Source organism: Eumetopias jubatus, unplaced genomic scaffold (genome assembly GCF_037043125.1).
Source record: "Eumetopias jubatus isolate StellerSeaLion01/CBP00866 unplaced genomic scaffold, mEumJub1_p1.0 scaffold_15, whole genome shotgun sequence".
In the NCBI taxonomy this organism is placed as follows: Eukaryota; Metazoa; Chordata; class Mammalia; order Carnivora; family Otariidae; genus Eumetopias; species Eumetopias jubatus.
This window is the reverse complement of record NW_028274821.1, coordinates 55,215,788-55,231,041: the sequence shown is the minus strand read 5'-3', so window position 1 is coordinate 55,231,041 and position 15,254 is coordinate 55,215,788.

The following is a 15,254-nucleotide window of genomic DNA, read 5'->3' as shown; positions in this document are numbered from 1 at the left end:
TTCTTTCTTTTTCATATCTCTTTCCACTCTTGTCAGTATCTGCACTGAGCAAATTGCCTAGGAACTCCCACTATCTTTAAAATGGGAAAACAATTTGACTGAGGGAGACAAGTCAGGGCTTGATCCCAGGACCCTGAGATCATGACCTCAGCTGAAATCAAGAGTGAGATGCTCAACAGACTGAGCCACACAGGCACCCCATGGAAAAGCAGGTTTATCTGGTGATATAAACTCACTGAACAGCTCACTTTTAATACAAAGTTAATAGAATGCATCTAAGTTTTATAACTTTAGGTCAAGAGTCACAAATATAAAATGTAAAGTTTTGATGATAATTACCAAAAAAGCTAAAAAGAGAAATTCTTAACAGTTAAAATGAAATATATGTCTAGCATCTGAAAAAATATGTTAATGTTAATTGTGTTCATTTCTAGTTTGTGGCATTCAGATGATTTCATTGATTTTTTAAAAAAACTTTGTGTATTTCTATGTTTTTGCAATTTATAGCCAGAAAAAAATGATAAAATTATTAAGCTTAAATGTGTTAAGTCATATAAAAAAACTATACTTTCAGGTCTCAAAATTATAGGATTTTCTAAGAAATTACTGCCCAAAATTTTATAATCTATTCTCATTTGTCTGGCTTGATCTGTAGTAGTATTAAAAGAATACAAAAATCATGTACTGGGGGAAATAGGTTTATCAATAATAATTATAATTCACTGTCTCAAGTGTGGAAACAATAGTGTATATGCATTTTGTAGATACCAAAGAAAGAGAAAAATCTAATGCTGAAAAACAATTATTGTGACCAGGGGTAAAGCAAGAGTAGCTTCACTAAGATTGTGAGAATATACTTGTGTTTGAAAAAAAGAAAGGAATTTCTTTATCTGAGGAAGGGAAGAAGAATATTCAGAAAGCATGCTGCATAAATAAATTTATTTTTTTAATTTAATTTAATTTTATTATGTTATGTTAGTCATCATAAAATGCATCATTAGTTTTTGATGTAATGATCCATGATTCATTGTTTTCATATAACACCCAGTGCTCCATGCAAAGCGTGCCCTCTTCAATACCCATCACTGGGCTAGCCCATCCCCCACCCCCCTTCCCCTCTAGAACCCTGTTTGTTTCTCAGAGTCCGTAGTCTCTCATGGTTCATCTCTCCGTCCGATTACCCTCCTCTTTCATTTTTCCCTTCCTTCTCCTAACGTCCTCCCTGCTATTCCTTATGTTCCACAAATAAGTGAAACCATATGATAATTGACTTTCTCTGCTTGGCTTATTTCACTTAGCATCATCTCCTCCAGTCCCATCCATGTTGATGTAAAAGTTGGGTATTCATCCTTTCTGATGGCTGAGTAATATTCCATTGTATATATGGACCACATCTTCTCTATCCATTCATCTGTTGAAGGGCATCTCAGCTCTTTCCACAGCATAAATAAATTTAAAACAGAATTCACAGCTTAGGGGGATAGATATCTGTTAATTACTAGGTTACTAAGGTAATTTTTCCCTTATATTGAAAATAGAGTATTATTCACTTTTTAAATTCAGATTTAATTGCCTGCTGGAAAGAAATCTAGGTCATGTGCCTTAGCCAAAAACTACAGGAGGAACACAATGAGTTACTACTGCACACCTAAGTGAGTATACTACAGGCTAAAATAGTATATATATTAGCCAAATTAAAAAAAAATCTGTCCTTACCAACTGTTGATATAAAGGAAGTAGACTCTTAAACACTGCTGGTGGAAAGTTAAAACCATACAACCACTAATGTTGGCTAGTTGATCATAATAAAAATATATATAGGAATAAAAAAAGAAAACAGACTTTAAAAATATTAGACCACATTTTTAAATATTTGTTTCATGAAAATCTATGCAATTCTCTCTTCCCTAATAATCATGAATGGGGAATTGATGTATTTCTGTGCTGTTTATAGTGTTTTATATTTTAGTCATACACAAATCATTTATGCTTCTTCATGTTAAAATTTATACATAAATGGTTACCCATTCCACAGCATAGTTTGTGAAAAAGGTCTCCTATGTATGGCAATATTTATTTAAAAAGCCTCAATAATCTAAAAATATTATTTGAATAATGAACTTTATCAAGAAGCAAAACAATTAAAATATTCTAGCATGTGGTCAAATGTAAATAATGAGGGACCTCAGATTTCAAAAGTAACAAATATTGAGTAATCTTAAAACCCCTAAGCCTTGAGTGAATTAATTAAAGATACCATAGCAAAGTGACTTCTTTAGTCTCAAAGGAATGGAAAGGGTTTTGCCCTCAATATACCAGAGAACCCATTCTAGAGAAACAAAAATTAGCATTCAACCCAGATGTGCCAACATTTGTTTGCCTGTTTTCTGGGGAAGAATAAGTGTTAAAGAAAAAAATGCAATTAATAGAAAATTGTGCAAGATAGGGGTGTCTGGGTGTCACAGTTGGTTGAGCATCTACCTTCAGCTCAGGTCATGATCCCAGGATCCTGGGATGGAGCCCCACATCAGGCTCTCTGCTCAGTAGGGAGCCTGCTTCTCCCTCTCCCTCTGCTGCTCCTCTGCTCTCCTCTGAGGATTGGAAAGGTTATTTGGAGACCACAAATTTTACTCAAGGCTGAAGACTCAACAATTATTCACAATCATATATTTTACTTTGTAAACTACATTTTCCAGAATCTTGGCCCTTAGAGTCAACCAATGAAGCGCATTTAATCAAATATCGGGAAGTGGAAGGGGAATAAAAGCCAGTATTTTGTTTTGGCAGTTATAGACAGACAGTTTTGAATATCAGTAGTAGCTCCCCTTGACTTTGGACTCCTACCAAGAACCACTTGTAGTCCAGCAGTTGGAATCACACTCACCAGGAGCAGACAGCTCAGAACATCATCAGGAACTTTTCTTTGATTCTGGAGGTTTTCAGGAGAATCATTCATTTAAATGCTCTAGAGAGCTGGATTCACTGGCTGCAGAGTTGAGATATTTACACTTTGATATTTCCTGAGAGCAGTTTACTGTCCTTTTCTCTTCCAGTCCTTCCATAGTTTGTGTAAACTCTATATACTAAATCATTCTGTATTTAAAATGGTTATATTTGTTTGTCATCAAACCCTGATAAAGTTATTGGTAGTCTCCTAATTGTGTGATAACATTGACTTCCCAGGCCAAATCTTTTTCTTTCCCAACCTTCCCAGAATTTAGTATAATTGGCGAGATCATCCTCTTGAAGCTGCTCCTCCACCCCTTTTATATTTTATGATCATGTACACTTTCAATCACCTACTTCTCTTTTAAGCATTCTTTCTGACACATTTGTTAACTTCTCAAGGATAGAGTCAGTAAGATATCTATATATAATTCCATTTGTGCATGATTCCTTTAAACAATACTGTGATTTGGCTCCTCTTCTTTTTATCTATCATAAAGTCAGGTTTTACTAGCAATTTATGTTAAATCCTCTTTTCAGATGTCTCATTTGGATGATCCAATATATGTGTTAATAAAAAAAACATGGGCTTTAGGCAGAAATGAGTAAAGAGTCTGCCTATAACTTTTATAATTATATGATCTTAACTAAATTGCACCATATTCTAAATGAAAAAAAAGTGGGAATAATACTATTTACCGCATATCTTATTATATGATTAAATAATACTGTATGTTACATTGCTAATAAATTGTTTGGTGTGTAATGTTTTTAATAAAATGTGCCTCTTATATTTAACAGCATTAAAATGACCTTGTTAGTGTTTTATAGATATTTATATTTGAATTAAGGAAGAACAGAATACATTTCTGACAAATCCCATTTTATAAATATCTTTCCTTTTTTATAACTGAAATATTTTAAAAGTCTTTACACACCTATTGATTTACCATCTGTAGAAGGATGTGACACACATATGTAGTGATGACTGTAGTAGTACCCTTGAAGTTAAAGTTGAAAAGACACTTGCAATATACTTTAATTAACTTCCAAAAATATAATATCAAAAATTGAAATGTCATATTTTCCACCTAATGGTTTATAAATTTAGCCTAAGTCACACAAAGCAGTTGCTGCTCTTTTTCTGGATCTCAAAAATCATAATACATTTTCTACTATAATCAAAGGATTTCAAAATTGGGCTTGGTGTTGGGTTAACTAGGAATACTGTTTGAAATCTGTGTTACTGATATGAAGAATAATTTTGATGGCAAAAATGATGGCATATGAATACTTACCATCCCAATTTGGATTAATATACTTTTAATTATTTATCTTCTAATTAATAATACTTCTAGTTATTTATCATAGTAATGACACAAGAAAGTTATATTTAAACATGAGAAGAAATTTTTATGATTTTATTGACATATTTACTTAATTATTTTATAGCAAGCTCATTTCAAAGATAAAAGCATTCATATAATACTATTCCTGTGGTGAACTATGTTGCAACAATAAGCCTCTATAATTAGTACCTTTCTTTCTTATGTAATGGTCTATTAAATTTGAAAGCTAATGTTATAATGAACTCAGATAATGACACAGCAGATGCATAAATGAAACCTGAGGTGAATAACTGATGAAATTATGGAAAATTGTTATTGAGTCAACATTTGTTGGATAATTTTTTTAGTATACACCTGGATTTCAAAATGAGGATTAATTAAGTCTGGTTGAGAGTCTATGCCTGTTCTTTAACCAAATATTGTCAGATAAAATGAATGTTTTACAGGAAATGGAGATCCATATGAGTCTAATCTAGCCAGTAGTAGGCTGTGGCAGATACTCGGTGCTCAACAAATATTCCATCTTCTGCCCATATGTCGCAGCCTCCCTTCCATTTAAAATGGGGCCATGTGACTAGTTTTGTCAGTGGATGGAGAGAAAAAGTAATATGCATCACTTCTGTTTTGAGGCACTTAAAAGCAATTAATGCCTTTTCCACCACTCTTTCTCGCTACAAGCATAAAACGATGAAAGGAGCCCAGGAACTAGAGTGATTGGAGAGAGGAGCTTCCCTGCTGATTCACATTAGAATCTCAGAAAATATGAAATATGAAATTAATTTATTAATTTAGGTCACTGAAGTATTGTTTTTGTGACAAAATAGTGCCTATTTTCCTGAATAACAATAATTAAAATGGAGTAAAAATATGTGGCTAAAGTCTAGGCTATACCCAGGAAATTTTTGTTACCGATTCTATGCTTTTAAGGAGCTGAAACCAGTCAGAAGCAAAAATAATCTTAATATGAACATTCAGTCTCATTGGTTAGCTAAACATAGAGTGTGCTGCTTGAGTTACAGCTGACTCTGGTTTGTTTGTTAGGATATAAAGAATGGAACATTCTCTTAACTCAAAGACCTCACATAAACATGGAAATACAAATTCTTAGGAAGGATTTTAGGTAGGATTTTAATGGGGAAAAAAAAACACATAATGTGGTTTGCTCTAATTAGCACATATTTTAGACATGAGTACTCAAATTTATTTTTATTTTTATTTATTTATTTTTTTAGGGAGAGAGAGAAAATCTTAAGCCCAGTGCAGAGCCCAAGGTAGGGCTCCATCTTACAACCCTGATATCATTACCTTAGCCATAATCAAGAGTCAGATGCTTAACTGACTGAGCCACACAGGCACCCAAGTACTCAAAAAAAAAAAAAAAAAAAAAGTATGGCACAATGTGAATAGCTTCTTCTAAAGTTGTATAATATAATGGTCCTGACTACTGACACTATTTTTAACTCCAACAAGTTCCTATTTGGAAGTGCTAATGGAGAAAATATATACTTGGTAGAAAACTATTTAATTGGTCAGATTTTCTAATCAAAACAGTACTGGTGTCCTCTGAGTTCATTAATTTCTTTCTTCCTTTGTCTGATTATCTGTGTGAACATATCTCCACTGATAACTTGACTACTATATTAATGACTTTATAGCTTATACTTCAAAGTATATCTGTCAGTAGAACTCTAGATTCATTTGTCTAACTGCTTTCTGGATATTTCCATTAGATTGAACTATTGGACAAAAAACCCAAACTTAATTTTATTTATACCACCAACATAAAATTGTTGCATGTGGCCTAGGTTATGAGCTTACGACGGTCTGTTGGCTATGGAATATTCTTAGTGGAACTCTCGTAGAGAGCTGTCTAGCCAAGGTCTTTTCCTTGTCATCCTCTAACAGGCCTTCTTCTGTTTGTTTCTAGGCTTCTAACAAGCTTCAGCAGAGGGCTTATGAACAAAATCTAAATTCCAAGGATAAATTCTCCAAAAAAATGTCACTGTAACAGAATTTGCATTTGACTACTGGGGAAAAAAAAGTTTGTAAGACTTTTGGCTTGGAAAGAGAGACAAGATTTAAATTAATAATCAATCTAAGTAATATAATGTTTATAAGTATGACCACTGTTTCAGTAAATTTCTGTTTGTTTTTAAATTATGGAAGAATAGATTATGATATTAAAAAGAGCTTAATCATTTATTGTGTGAATAAATGGATGCACAATAAAACTAGTGGTTTTCATGAAGTGGAACTAAGAAATACAACCAAAGTATATTTTATATCTTAAAATTATTATAAATATGTTCATTCACCAAATATCTGTTTCATCCTGTACCCAACAACCTGATTTCCATTGCTATGTTTATAATGGGAACTTTTATATTGCTGGTTCATGTTATCAAAAGCTATTGGGTCTCTTTTGCTAAAATGGAATATATAGATAGATATCTATATATATAGAGAGAGGGAGAGGCTACATGCTGATGATAGTGATGGGGCAGAAAGGTAGTAGTCTTATTTTTATGACTTCCTTTAAGAGCTACATTATGCTTAAGATTTGTGCCTTCAGAATTTTATTTTAACATTTATTTATTTATTAGAGAGAGAGCGGCAGGGAGGGACAGAGTGAGACTGAGAGAGTATCTCCAACAGACTCTCCGTTGAGCGTGGAGCCCGACCCCAATGCGGGGCTGATCTCATCACTCTGAGATCATGACTTGAGCTGAAACCAAGGGTCAGACATCTGACCACCTTCACCACCCAGGCGCCCTTGTGCCTTCAGAATTTTTATTTCAATGAAAAAAATAAATTCTCTATGTAATCACTTTTTGTCAAGTCTTCTGTAATTTGCACCTTAATACAAACCTAAATAATTTATTCACTTTCCTACATGAAATATATCAGTTTTTTTATTTACTTTTATCAGAACATACTTAAAATATACTCATATAACAAAATATATATCACATTGTTCATAATATCTTTGTATCAGAGCCTTATGAAATACCTGTTTACTCTCTAATTTGATAGTAAAGAGCTAACTTTATAAAATATTTGAACAAAGATGGCATTCTTAACCCACCTCTGTGATTTTTTTTTGCTCTCTCAAGTTTCTTTCTTTTTAGTCTTACTGAGGTATAATTGACAAATAAAAGTATGTTTATTCTGTACAAGAGTAATAATTTGATATATATTGTGAAAGGATTGCCAGTTGAATTAATTAATACATACATCATCTCATGTATTTACCTTTTTAAAAATTTTGGTGAGAATACTTGTTATATTCTTAGTAGATTTCAGCGGAACAGTAGACTATTGTAAACTTTAGCCACCTTGTTATAGTTTAGATCCTCAGATCTTATTCATCTTGCAGTTAGAAATTTGTACACTTTCACCAGTTTCTCCCTATTTCTGCCAACTCCCCAGACCCTGGAAGTCACCATTCAATGCTCTATTTTTGTTTTTATTTTTAAAGATTCCACATATAAGTGATACTGCACAATATTTGTCTCTCTCTGGCTTATCTCACTTAGCACAAGGCACTCCAGATTCATCCATGTTGTTTCAAATGGCAGGATTTCCTTCCCTTTTTTAAATGAGTAATATTCTATTATGTATATATACAGCATTTTCTTTCTACATTCATCTATAAACAAAGATTTGTGTTGTTTCCATACCTCAGATAGTGTGAATAATGCTGCGATGAATATGGCAGTACAGATACACCTTTAAAATAATGGGGCACCTGGGTGGCTCAGTTGTTAAGCGTCTGCTTTCAGCTCTGGTCATGATCCCAGGGTCCTGGGATCCAGCCCCGCATTAGACTCCCGGCTCAGTGGGGGGCCTGCTTCTCCCTCTCCCGCTCCCCCTGCTTGTGTTCCTGCTCTCACTCTCTCTGTCAAATAAATAAATAAAATCTTAAAAAAAATAAAATAATGATTTTGTCTTCTTTGAATATAGATCCAGAAGTGGGAATGCTGGATCATATGGTAGTTCAATTTTAATTTTTTCAGGAACCACCATATTGTTTTCCATTGTGACTGTACCATATGATATTACTACAGACAGGGTACAAGGCTTCCCTTTTCCTTTCATCATCACCAGGTATTTTTATGTTTTGTTTTGTTTTCTTTTGTTTTAAATGTTTATTATTGAAGTATAATTAACATACAATGTTATATTAGTTTCAGATGTACAACATTGTGGTTCAACAATTCTATATATTACTCAATGCTCACCACCAGTGTAGTCAACATCTGATCTTTTGCCTTTTTGATAATAGAAATCTTAACAGGTGTGAGGTGGTATCTTAATGTTTTGAATTGCATTTTCTTGATGATAGTGATGTTGAGCACATTTGCAAATACTTGTTAATCATTTGTGTTTCTTCTTTGGAAAAATGTTTATTTAGGTCCTTTGCCCAGTTTTAAAATTTATTGTTTGTTTACAAATGAATTCCTTGCATAATTTGCATATTAACTCCATATTAGGTTTATAATTTGCAAATATTTTCTCCCGTTACCTAGGTTGTCTTCCTATTTTGTTTATGATTTCTTTTGCTGTACAGAAGCTGTAGTTACATTTGTTTATTTTGCTTTTTTGCCTTTGATTTTGGTGTCAAATCCTAAAAATCATTGTCAAGACCAATGTTAAGGAGCTTCCCCCCTCTATATTCTTCTAGGATTTTTATTGTTCCAAGTGTCACATTCAAGTCTTTAATATACTTTAGGTTGATTTTTGTGTATGGTGTATGTTGTGTTTGGTGTCCAGTTTCATGCTTTTGCATGTGGATATCCAGCGATCCTAATACCATTTATTGAAAAAACTCTTTTTTTTCTCCATTTGATAGTCTTGGCTACTTTATGGTAAATTGACTGACCATGTACACATGGATTTAGTTCTTGATTTTCCATTCTGTTCCATTGATCTGTTGGTCTGCTTTTATGCCAATACCATACTGTTTTGATTAAAACTAAGCTTTAAAATATAGTTTGAAACTAAGAAGTTTCTTGTTCTGTTTGGAAAATATTTCTCTTTTCTTTCATTTTTCTTGACTCTCTGTATTGGTTTCTGCACATTAGATAAATCAGCCCCTTCTTCCAGTCTTGGCAGATTGGTCTCCTGGAGGAGATGAACCTTGTCAATCAGATTGGCCTGACCTCCTGGTTGTCTCTCAAACCTTTGTGACTGTACAAGCTTCTGTCTTTGAAGAACAAAAGTGGCTTCCAATAGTTAAAGGTATACTGACTCATCATAGATATAGGATGATTGGAAGCTGGACCCTCAGGCAGCAGCTGGGAAGGTATGCAGTCAATTCTTTTTCAGGGACAATAGGAGATGGGCATTTTGTTTGCTACCTGTGCACTGTGCCCAGGTGTATAGCCCTGTAGGGCACACTTGTGCCCATTAAAAAACTGCTTTTTTATTTGCTATATTCATGAAATAGGTAACATCCTATGTTGTGTACTACTACAAGAAAGGGGCCCAAACTTTGATGAGTTTAAATAGACAATAGTGCATTTATGAACTCATCGAGAAACAATAATAACACATAACTGTGTACAGTATATAAGCAGATACCTCTTAGTGAGTAATAGATGTCTTGTTTATTTTCATCTAGTTTCTGATAAATCCTGAGCTTCTGATCTATTGCCAAGGCTGACAGGAAGAGGAAACCCATTTATCCATTTGTCCTACTTAGAGCCAGCACTTGCTTTATGAATACAGAAAATCTGTAGAAGGATACATGCCAACCCATCAACATCAGTTATTTCAAGAACATAGGATTGCTTTTTGTATATTTCCAATAAATAAATAAATAAATAAATAAATAAAACTTTGATCTTAAAAAACGTTAGTAATTTCCCTAGGTGGCCACAGTCTGCTAGGAAGAGATGAAGAAAAACTTTTTCCCTTTGTTTCAGATTATTCTTTATATTACACAGAAAAACTACAGATTCTTTAATCTGCCCCCCACAAAATATATACATCTACATCAAACATATTCCTTCTCAATTTTTCTGGATCTAAAAACTAGACAAGAATCCTGAGCCTTGGACGCAATCATTCAGCTAACAGTTACGTAGCAAGAAAATGTTCTGCATAAGAATAATCAAACTGAAAATATTTATTAGACCTAGATAGATGTCCAGCAGGCCTTAATTTTGGAAAAAAATTAATTGAAGACTAATCAAAGCTCTTCTTATCCCACTCAAGAATCCAAAAATTGTCATATCATAAGGGGATTTTTCTTGCCGCCTGCCAAATTATATATCCACTATAATTTTTTTATCCACTATAATTTTTAATAATTTGTTCACTATTTGTATATTTATTTGTTAATTCATTCTTCATTTTTCTAAATTTTGATTGAGTGCCTGATAAAGATTAAACATGGGCCCACATGTAAAGGATACAGATATGAGTAGATCTGCCTACTCTCATGCTTCCTGAGGCATGTAACCTAGAGAAAAAATAGGAAATTTTTATCATCCTTGTGGCATTGTGTTTCAGCAAATGCCTTTCGCACTTTTCTTTCCTTGTGATGCCTTTCCCTAGGGTTGACTGAGTTGACAACCAAGTTGAGTGATGCTGTGAGGTTACCACCGTGTTAGGCTAGGCTTCCCATTCTTCAAAAGGCCTTTTAGGGCTCTGTTAGGAGTTCTTTCATCACCTTCCTTTGTGCTGCCCTTTTCTGTACCATGCCCTCACCCCATCCACTGTCTGTCCCTATACTCAAAGGTAGAATGGCTAGGGTGAATACTGTTGAAGGAGTTGTCTGTTTTGAACAAGTTTCTGGTTCAGCAAATTGATATTTGGCAAACTGACTTTCTAAACATTGGTTTTCAGGGAACTTATTTTCAGGGAATTGATTTAAAGCCCAGCCAAATTAATAATTTTCTGGTGCTGATGATAGTTGTTGAGATAGGGAGCAATATCACAGCAAAAGGTCTCTAGTTTCTCTGCCCCTGGATAAACCCTTAGTTATAAGAGCTCTGAATTCACACAAAATTGGGGAGCAGAAAAGATGACCAGGGGTCAGTGGGCCAATAAACCCTGATTGCTTTACTAGTATTCTCTACCTCGCCATGATTTGACAGACAAAAATTTCTAGACTCAGTAATGTTAAAAGACAGATCCCAGAATGGCTGGTTGAGACAGTTTCTTTCCCCATAAGCACCTTCTGCCTTGTATGTCTATGGTTTTGCAAGGTTAACCAGAAGAAGATGGATATCAGGCTGTTAGATCTCAGTAATCTAACAACAAATTACTCAAAAATTGTCAAAAGATTTTCCAGAAACGCTAAAATACACGTGACGGATTTCACCTTAAAGGACAGATAGTTGTTATGTTACTGGGTCGCTCAGTTCTTGTTGCAAATGCACCAAAGCATTGGAGACCCAAGACCAGAACGGGGAGATGGAGTTTATTGAGTAGATAAGTATAGTACATTTTCAAAGGTGAAAGTGTACTGCCGGTATAAAAGTGGCAATGGCATAGGAAGCTCTAGTTTCTTCCTTTTAAGCCTGCTTTCTGCATATGGAAATTTGCTTTGATTGACATCTTTAATTGACAGGTGGTGGTTATACAACATCTTGGCTTCTGCGCATGTGCCTACCCATGATGCATTCTGTTATAATTGTATTTATTTGTGTATTATATATTTATGAGTGTCTAATGAACTTTCGTTGTGACCTTAAAGGTACTTAAGGGCAAGTTGCATCTTTGTATGTGTGCTTGGCGCTTAGAAGTCCCCTTGTGGCTTTTGAGCCAGCTCTGTGGCTAGGCCTTTCCTTGTGTTAGCCCTTAGAGGTGGCTCTGAAGGTGTGGCTGTTAACCCTGGGGGGAGGAGGGGGGGTTCTGAGGGTGTGGCCATCATCTGCGTTATCTCTCCTCCTTCATGCCTAACTAACTGCCTAACAGTGTCATCATGTCTCCACTGTAGTTAGATCATTGTGGATGATATGATGGTGGTGGTAGTGGTGGTGGTGATGCTTGGAATGTTATATGTCAGGCCCTTAACAGACTTGTTAGATTTTGGATTTGATTCCAATTCATGCTGTTGAAAAGCTCCTGTGCTCTACCACCACAGCAGATAGTCTTTTCAGCCATAAGAATCCTTTTTTAATTCCTTTATATAATAGCCAGATAGTTGTAGATTCTGTTTCTCTACCACTATTCCTAAGTACAAATATGAAACAGAAAAAATGAAAAAATAATGGCATGTGATTATAAAAGATAAGTTTCTCTACTTTTAAGCAAAATAAATAGAAGTTGACTTCTGAAACATCACATAACAATTGGCTACCAAGTAGAGGAATCTACTAACTTATACAAGGTTCAGACAAGATTCAAAGCAATGAGACAGAATCTCTCCCTTTTCTCCCTAACATGCCCTACTCCCACCTCCCATGCAGAGGTGGGGAAACTTCTTGGGAAATCAACCTGGGTTTCTGGGTGCTACATGTGTCCTGACAGAAAGTGTTTAGAAACAAGGTCCCCTACAACTTACAAAGTTTCTAAAGAAGCCTGATTCCTCCAACTTTTAAAAGCCCCTGTATGAATTTGAGTCCATATTGCCTTTGGCTTCTCAATGGCACTAACTAGTTCAGAGTGGTAGTGGGAATATATTTGTTATTATAACAATAAGAGATCTCGAAGAATAACAGACACCACGGTCCCCATGGTCTTCAGTAAGTCTATTTTCTGCCCCCAAAGGGCAGTCTTGTAGGTCTCAACTAAAGAAAGCACAAACAAGGTAATGAAACAGGACCCAGGCTCTTTAAGATCTTGCTCTGGAAGCTACTTCCTTATCAAATGATGAGGGATGAGACAAAGCAGCATTGCCTCTTCTTGTGATCCTCATTCCCCATCACATTACATTTGCAGACATTCTGAATACAAACAATACCAGGGGAACTTATTAGTAATATATATTTAGAGGGGAAAGAAGAAATCAGGCTTTCGACACTTGATAGAGACTGTGAAGAGTCAATGGTCATATAAAGCCACAAGTCAATTGGTGATAAACAAATGCATGGTAGGTGTTTACATTCTGATAACCTCCGTCCCAACTGTATCCCACTTTCTCCCTATCCAAGGGTAGAACTCTTCTTTAATTCAAATAAAGTTGTAAGTAAGAGGGAGACAAGAAACCATTTCATTGCTTCATCTTAGAACATTTGGCTGAATTTTTCTGAAAAACTATCACAGAAGGAAAACAAAAGAGAGACAGGGATCATAATAATGTGTTACAAAGTGTAGGTTTTGGTTTAGAGTACATTTCCCTCTGTCTCAGGCCTCTGAGTGCCTTTATAATTTCCCATTCTGTTTGAACTTTTTTTCTGTTTACAAGAAGGCAAACCTCAAATAGCTCCAGCCATGTTAAGGGTATTCTCTTATTGACCAGAATGTGGTTCTCTGGACTGCTGATTGTGTAGTCAGTGCCTGGAGTGAGTCCGGGTCATACATAGACCTTCCAACTTCGTCTTTTTTGTTAAAGGGACAAGTTTTATTTATGTTCTGTTTTGTTTTTGAGAGATGTGCAAAATGACATATTGAGTGGTCTCAGACTTTAGGAGTATGCAGTAGATCTTCTATTTAAAGCTGTTTAGAAAGACATAGAATAAAATTTAAGGACATAGAAGTAATTAAAAATAAAAAGTCAAACTGTTAATACTTACAATTAAAAGTTGTGTTTTTTGAAAACTAACAGTAATAGAGTAAGAATTTTTAGGTAGCCATCTAGCTTTATAATTCATAAAAACTTAGAGAATATGAGGGCAAAAACCTCATTCAATACAACACAAAATTAAAACATGTTAAAAAATGTAAATTGCTCAAGACCTATGATGTTTATAATAAAACTTTAATATAGGCTCAAAAGAGATCCCAAATAAATGGAAGTGTACTATGTTCTTATATGGGTAATTATTAAATGTAAATTCAATCCAAATGCATTTATAAAATTACAAAAATCCAAACATAATTCTAAAGTTTATAAATGATTATAATCTTATCTGGAAAAATTTTAAAAAGTGAAAATAGCCAGAATCACTCCAAAAAAGAAAAGTAAAAGAAATTTTTCTCATCAAAGTGTCAAATATGTTATAATATTATTTTAACTTAATAAACATGGTTCTGGCTCAAGAATAGTTCAAGTAACCAGTCAATTACATATAAGAATTTTCTATCTGGTAAATGTTGTATTTGAAACCAAAGGAAAAATATTATATAAATATATAGATAATTTGTAATGCATGATGTTAATGATAAAGTGTATTAAAAAAAGCCCTCTGTATGTGAGGTACCTAAATGTGCTTTATAACTGATTACATTATCCAGTGAGGAAAATAAAAATAAAAGCAAACCAAACAAAAATCCAAGTGGACATTTATATCACCTATCAAATACTTTCTATCTCTTAGTTTCTATTATATACTTTAGGACTCTTAATAACTTAGATGTGATACTTTCTTCATGAAGCTTAGGATCTCTCTTGGGAGTCTGGCAAATATAACTAATTAAGCTTCATGAATAAATAAGCATGGGTGACAGAGTTACAACTGATGACTTGAAACACATTATGGATGTAATTTCTGTTCTCCATTTTATTCAACAAAGAATCTGGATGTATTATGTTAATAATTCTGTGTAATGAACTTATCATAGGTGAAGTGTGTTGTAAAACTTGTTTGTCCAGTAAGGATAATTATTGGTATCTTATAGTATATTCATTCTTATTAAATGACACAGGTATAAAAAAATGCCCATTAGAATACCTTGCAAGGTAGATGTAACAATTAGGCCATTATACCCCCATATTTAAGTTTGGCCAAACAGATAATATTATTACCATTTTTGTGTTCCTGATGTTATTCTTAATTTACAAAAGAGGAAAATGAGTCCTCAAGTTTACATACCTAGTAATGCACAATGCCAGAATCGTAGCTGGTT